Genomic DNA, 6,000 nt, shown 5'->3' on the forward strand with positions numbered 1-6,000 from the left:
TAGGAGTAATAGGACACAGCCTGCGGGGCAACTGTGCAGGACACGAAACATCCCTATAAATTAGGCTTAGGCGAAACGAGCCTAACCCCCCCCCTCCCCCCCCCCAGGAGGGCGCCCCTCGATAAAAATTTTCTTCCCCCCTACTTCTAGACAAGATTTAAGCCTACTGCGTAAGGACGCAAGGATGCTTGTTCTATTATCTATACGCGACGACTCTATTTTGGAGCGTTATCTCACAATCACACAGTCTGCGAAAAAAACCTGGATCGACCTGGGGCGTGTCGTATCTCGTCGTTATTTCCTTACTCCGATATGGAGAAAGGAAGTTAGCGTGAAGTCAGTGTGAAAAAAATTGGAATATAATCATCTCTGGAAATTTACTTAATTTACCCGATTTTGTAACAAATTGTCGTTGAAAAGTATCGATTCGGTTTCTTTTATAGATAAATTTAGACTTGTGGTTGGTATTTTCAGTAATCGTGCCATTTTCCCGAATGCTTTGACAGTTAATCTTCTAGCACCACGAATTTTACATTCGCCAATTCTGAATCTCGAGATTACGCCGATTACGCGAGGGAGATGATGGAGGCTATGAATTATCAGTTCCTATTGTTCGTAAACTCGTAAAGTAACTGGAGGGTGTACGCGAAACTCGGAAACGCTTTCTCTTTCTTTGGCCGCACGTGCGATTGATAAACGGCTTTTGTACATGATGTTCATTTCGGGAAGCTATTAAATTACAGCTGTGTGAAAGTAATTTACGCGGAAAGTTTTCCTACTGTAATTCGACATTAGTTTTTATGATTCGATGATTTAATTTTAATAGATACTTATTATTAGGTAATGCATACGATGCATTAAAATCTATAATATGTGTATACGTGTATAATATGCGTGAAAAGAGAGCAAGAGCGTGCAGCAATAGCAGCAGCAGTTTGTCGGCTCGAGCTTCGAGCTTCGAAACGGAATCCAAGCAATGAGAAAAGACTCTCATTATTACGTATCGATACGCCCGAAAAATAGCAGCGCTCAATTTGTCGCGCAGAAATGACCCGGCCGATTCAAGGCCCGCGCCGGCGCGAGAGCTCGAAGAAAAAGCAAGTTCCTTATCAGATACGAAAATGGAGAGAGAGAAGGAAAGATGGAAAGAGAGGGAAAGCAGGAACGAAACGTGCGGGGGAGAAAGAGCTCTTCAGCCTGTACAGCAGCAACAGCGAGCAACAGCCCGATCAGTCATTAAATCGTCGCGATTCCCTTTTATTTTCAAGCCCTCTCTCTCTCTCTCTACGTATGTGCATGCGCGTGAGAGTACTGCTTTACAACGTTCATGTGTTTCGTTGTGAAAGGGGTGAATACGGCCGCGAGATGGTTGTGTGTACCTCGGGATATATGATGGATAGGGTGAGAGCCGAGGGAGAGAGAAAAAGTATAAAAGGGTAGGAGGCGGGGAAAAAATGAAAGAGAGAAAGAGAGAGAGAGAGAAGAAGAAGAAGAGAACGTGTTGGAGAGCGATCGGGCGTAACGTTTTTAATTGTTTCGCGCCCAGTCGCCTTTTGTTTTGGCGTTTATGCCTCGTAAACGTTTACCAAGCACGCTCTCCGAGGACTCCGAGCGTGGTAGTAGGCTTCCTCGGGAGAGAGTGGGCGCGATTCGCCCTCCCTTCCCATTCTGTCGTTTCCATTTCCAGTAGGGGTTCCTTCGAGAGAGCTCGTCCTTCCGCACCGCGTCTCGCTTCTACTTTCCGAGGAATATAACGTGATCGTTAGTTTTTTCTTTCTGCCCGCCGCGCCGCGCGTCAGATCTACAACGCCGGTCGTCGGGTTTTCACGCTCGGCTGGATGTTCGTCAATGCGTTACGTTCGCGATCCTGGTCCGCCATGTTGTCGCATGTCGAGAGAGATTTATCCGCGACGCGATAGACTTCGGTGAGCCGCCTATACTTATTCATAATTGTTTCTTGTATTATATAGTAAGTCGCGTCAATCTTTAACTCCTTGAGCTTCTTGTAAATATTTTTTTCAGATTATATTAGCTTGAAAATATTTTTAAATTATGATAAAAATATTAATATCGTAATATTTACATTTAGAATATTTTTGATCAGACGTGTATCTAATAATAGCCATGCATAGATAGACGCAAATATGTATTTGCCGTGTCTTGATAATCCTTGAGGGAGAAAAACGATTAGATTTTTCTTACGTCAATCAAGCATTTCAACGTGCGTTTCCCTGCCAAATTAATTAAGTCGACTGGATCGAATGGCCCTTTTATGCTCGCGAAAGTAGCCGAAGGGCGAAGCCTCTGCCATCGTTCGAGTGTCTGATTTCCATCGCTTTCTTCTCCTCTCGAGAGGGCTGATGCGCGGCTTCCGAAGATTATTTTAATCGCTCTTTATCGAAATTAGGTTACATTGAATTAGCCGTGAATACACGTGAGATGTGGAAATATCTTTGAAATATATATCTTTTCATCAATATCACTTTTGGAAGAAAGGTTTGATTGGAACAAAGAGGAAAGTTTGCATAGGGCTGCTCCAGATTGCTGCACGAAAGTTACTTATTGTTATACATATATTATAGATATAAGATGTAGATGCACTTGATCTTATCTCTGTTGTACTCGTATACCGTTGCAATAGTTTTTCAAGAGCTTCTTTTTTTCTAGCTTCTATTTTCATCGGTTAGTAATTTTCAAATATCTTGAAACGCTGAACGACGACAACTTGACAGCCGCTCAGCATATCTCCATATCATTTTGTATATCCATATCTGAAGAGGTACAGCTTTTACTCGCTTTGTATTCGCACCGAGTTACCAGCATAAAATCACGTTCAAGATGATATTTAGCGACATTCCCGCGGATCTTGTATCGATCAACAAAGATCCGAGCTGTCAAGGCCCTCCATACCGCCAGCGATCCTAGAGGAATCCGACAGAGCAGAGAGGAACGTAGTCGCGGTACGCTGGTAGAAGTTTTGTTCAAACACTCTTAGAGACGTGCTCCTTCGGCGGCGTTGCACGTGTACGTGCATTCGACCCCGAGAGCGGGTACACCTATGCAAATAAGTAAGGTCGGCCCAGCCTTACGCGGCCTATCCTATCTGTCCGCGTTTGTGTTCCCCGAAGTCCCGCTGACTCTTTGCAAACAATGTTGCCAGGCACGTCGTAAATAGCCGTGCGAGCCACGGCGCTCTCCCTCTCCCCCTCTCTCTCTCCCCCTCTGCCTTATCCGTCTTTGAATTTGATTACTTAAATCGTGTTTACTTTGCCGAGTTCTTACGACGCGTGCGTACTTCGGGACACTGTAAATTGATGTAATAGATGATCGATTAACGGCTCCGATCAAGTAACTCCGTTACTCATTTTTTAGCGTAATATTTTACAACTAGACTACAAAACTTTTCTAGAGGGTGGATAATCTTAGTTTTCTGTAATCGCATAAATTCTAATATATACCATTCACTTTATATTAAAGAACAAAAATAGTCTTGTTATTAATTTTTGCCTTTTAATTTGTTCTAAATTTAATTTTCATGAATTTTTGTAAAATTCATACGTTTATTATTTCAACCTGAGAATGAATTAAACAGTAGTTATTCTTGTCATATAGAGTAATTCGAATAACAAAAATTAATTCCTCTCGAAAACGGTATATATATATTTTTTTAAATTGATTTACACGCAACAAGTTTGAATTACCAAATTTGACATCAAACAGGTGAGCATTTGACATTTTATAAAAATCCGTCGCGCGATCAAAAACCTTCTTACGCCGCTCGTTCCTTATTGAAGACACGCCGCGTGAATTCACACGAGCGCGAATGCAAGGAAAATCCAAGGAGCGTAGGGGGGGCGTATTACAGTGGGGACGAAATAATTTCCTGGTGTCCTCCGCAGTCACGAAGGACGAAGAACGGAAGCGAACTGGTCTTTCACAAAGTTTCTTGGACACTCGAAGAAGCTTCTCCCTCTCCTGCGAGAAATTGCCGGATAATGGTCCCCGGTAGACGGAGCGACCAAGTGATCCTTACGGGATAAAGGGTGTGTCGCACACGTATGTACAAAAGGCGCCTATCGCGTGCGTGTGTGGCACCGGTTCCTACAAAGTCTCCCTGTCCCACCCTGTTTCCACCCTCCGTGCTCCTCCGTGCTCCTCTCTGCTGCTCCATAGAGAATCTCAACGGAAAGACCAAATCTCTCTACATCGTCCTTTTCGACATAATGATTGCATCGTGTGGCGCTTCGCCCTTTGCTACGCAAAGCCCACCCTCGTGTATTTCGTCGCTCGTAAATGTCTCTCAGTTAATATAATCGACTCGTGAATAACTCGAAACTATTCGTAGCAATACTAGCAATCAATTGTGCGTATCGTCGTGTCATACGAATACGCATCAATTACGTAAGAGTCAAGCCCATCAATCATTGTTTACGTTACATTGCATCTAAGACTTCTAATTATCCAAATTAAAAAAATAAAAGCTGAAAAATAAACACCTATGTGCAATATCTGTGCAATATCTTGTAATTTCAAGCAGTCGTATAGGTTATAATAATAATATGTAAAAAAATCTCTAAAACCACCAGATATTACAAGACACTCGTGTCTCGACATTTTTGTTATAAATTATTAATTGTTACAAGTGTCAATTTGATTAAAATAACATTTATAGTAACAAAGGTATCCGATCGTAAGCTGTCAACTGGTAAAATTTCAAAAATAAACTTTATCGAAAAAAATATTCGCTCGACAGAGCATAGAAGAAAATCACAAGAATTTGAATACAGAACGTTAACGACATTTGATTTTCGCCACATTGCATAATAAAAATTATCGAAACGGAAGTAGCGAAGCTGTGACTTGCTGAGAAGATTATAATTTAAAAAAATCTTAATCTTTCGCTAAAATTTTCTTCACGCGTTTATAGAAGAAAGAGGTCCCTACATTTTTTTTGTAAAGTCGCGAGTATCCGTTCTCTTAGCGTTAAGTATATAAAGTGGATATCTCTCTTTCCCCGTTTGCGATATAATGGGGGCTCGTCGAGTTTCTCTCCGCTACCGAGAGTACACCCACCCACTTGGTAGTAAGCAACCTCGTGATCTCTCCGACCTACTCAGAGAGAGAAAGAGAGATAGAGAGTGTGTGTCTGTGTGTGTGTGTGTGGGCGCGCGCAACCGACTCAGAGTCCCCCGCGGTCGAAGGCACTGGTCCGAGAAATTCAATTACTGCTAAACTTCTCGACCGGAGACTCTCCTCGGTTCTATACTAGTGTATAAGCACTCTGTTTCGAAGATCGGCCAGAAAGACATCTTACGTATCTCCCTCGTCTCGCAGGTATCGCAGGTAAGCGCGGTATATTCGGGATCGTAATTGAAACCAAATGCATGCGAAGGGTTTCCTTGTAGTGACGGGATAGTATCTTTGTTGCTCTTTGTGGTTTTTACTGTTTTAACGACATTAGTTTATCGTATCAGTATCAACAATCAATATTACCGTAAAATGGAATTGGACCAGCAGACTAGCGAATCGATACAAGTAATTTAGTAGCAAACTATATTTTAACTGCCGCGTCAAGATAGTAGATCGAGAATTTAGTTTCATCTAGAAATTTGTGCATTTATAGATACGACATATTACAAACTTCAGTCAATCCTTAATTACATTTGGAAATTCCGTTTTTCTTTTCTTTTTTTTTCTTTTCATCGGCGACAGAATCTATGTTCCATAAAGAATCGCGGAAGCAGTTCCCCTCGCAGGAAGAAAATGTTCGCTCATGATATTCTTCGTCGACATCGTTTGCCCTTTTTTGCACGCTTTGAATACGCCTGGAAGGCGATCGCTATCAGATCTCATGCTCTCCTCGTCCTTTTTTGTTTTTTTTCTTGCTCTTTATCTCAACGTGGTATAATCGAGTACTCTGTGATATACATCCGGTCCACAGTAAAGACATAACTTATAATGATAAAAATTATAATATATACAGCGATGAAAAGCGTGTAC

Source organism: Temnothorax curvispinosus, unplaced genomic scaffold (genome assembly GCF_003070985.1).
Source record: "Temnothorax curvispinosus isolate PA1 unplaced genomic scaffold, ASM307098v1 QBEX01017700.1, whole genome shotgun sequence".
NCBI classification, from domain to species: Eukaryota; Metazoa; Arthropoda; class Insecta; order Hymenoptera; family Formicidae; genus Temnothorax; species Temnothorax curvispinosus.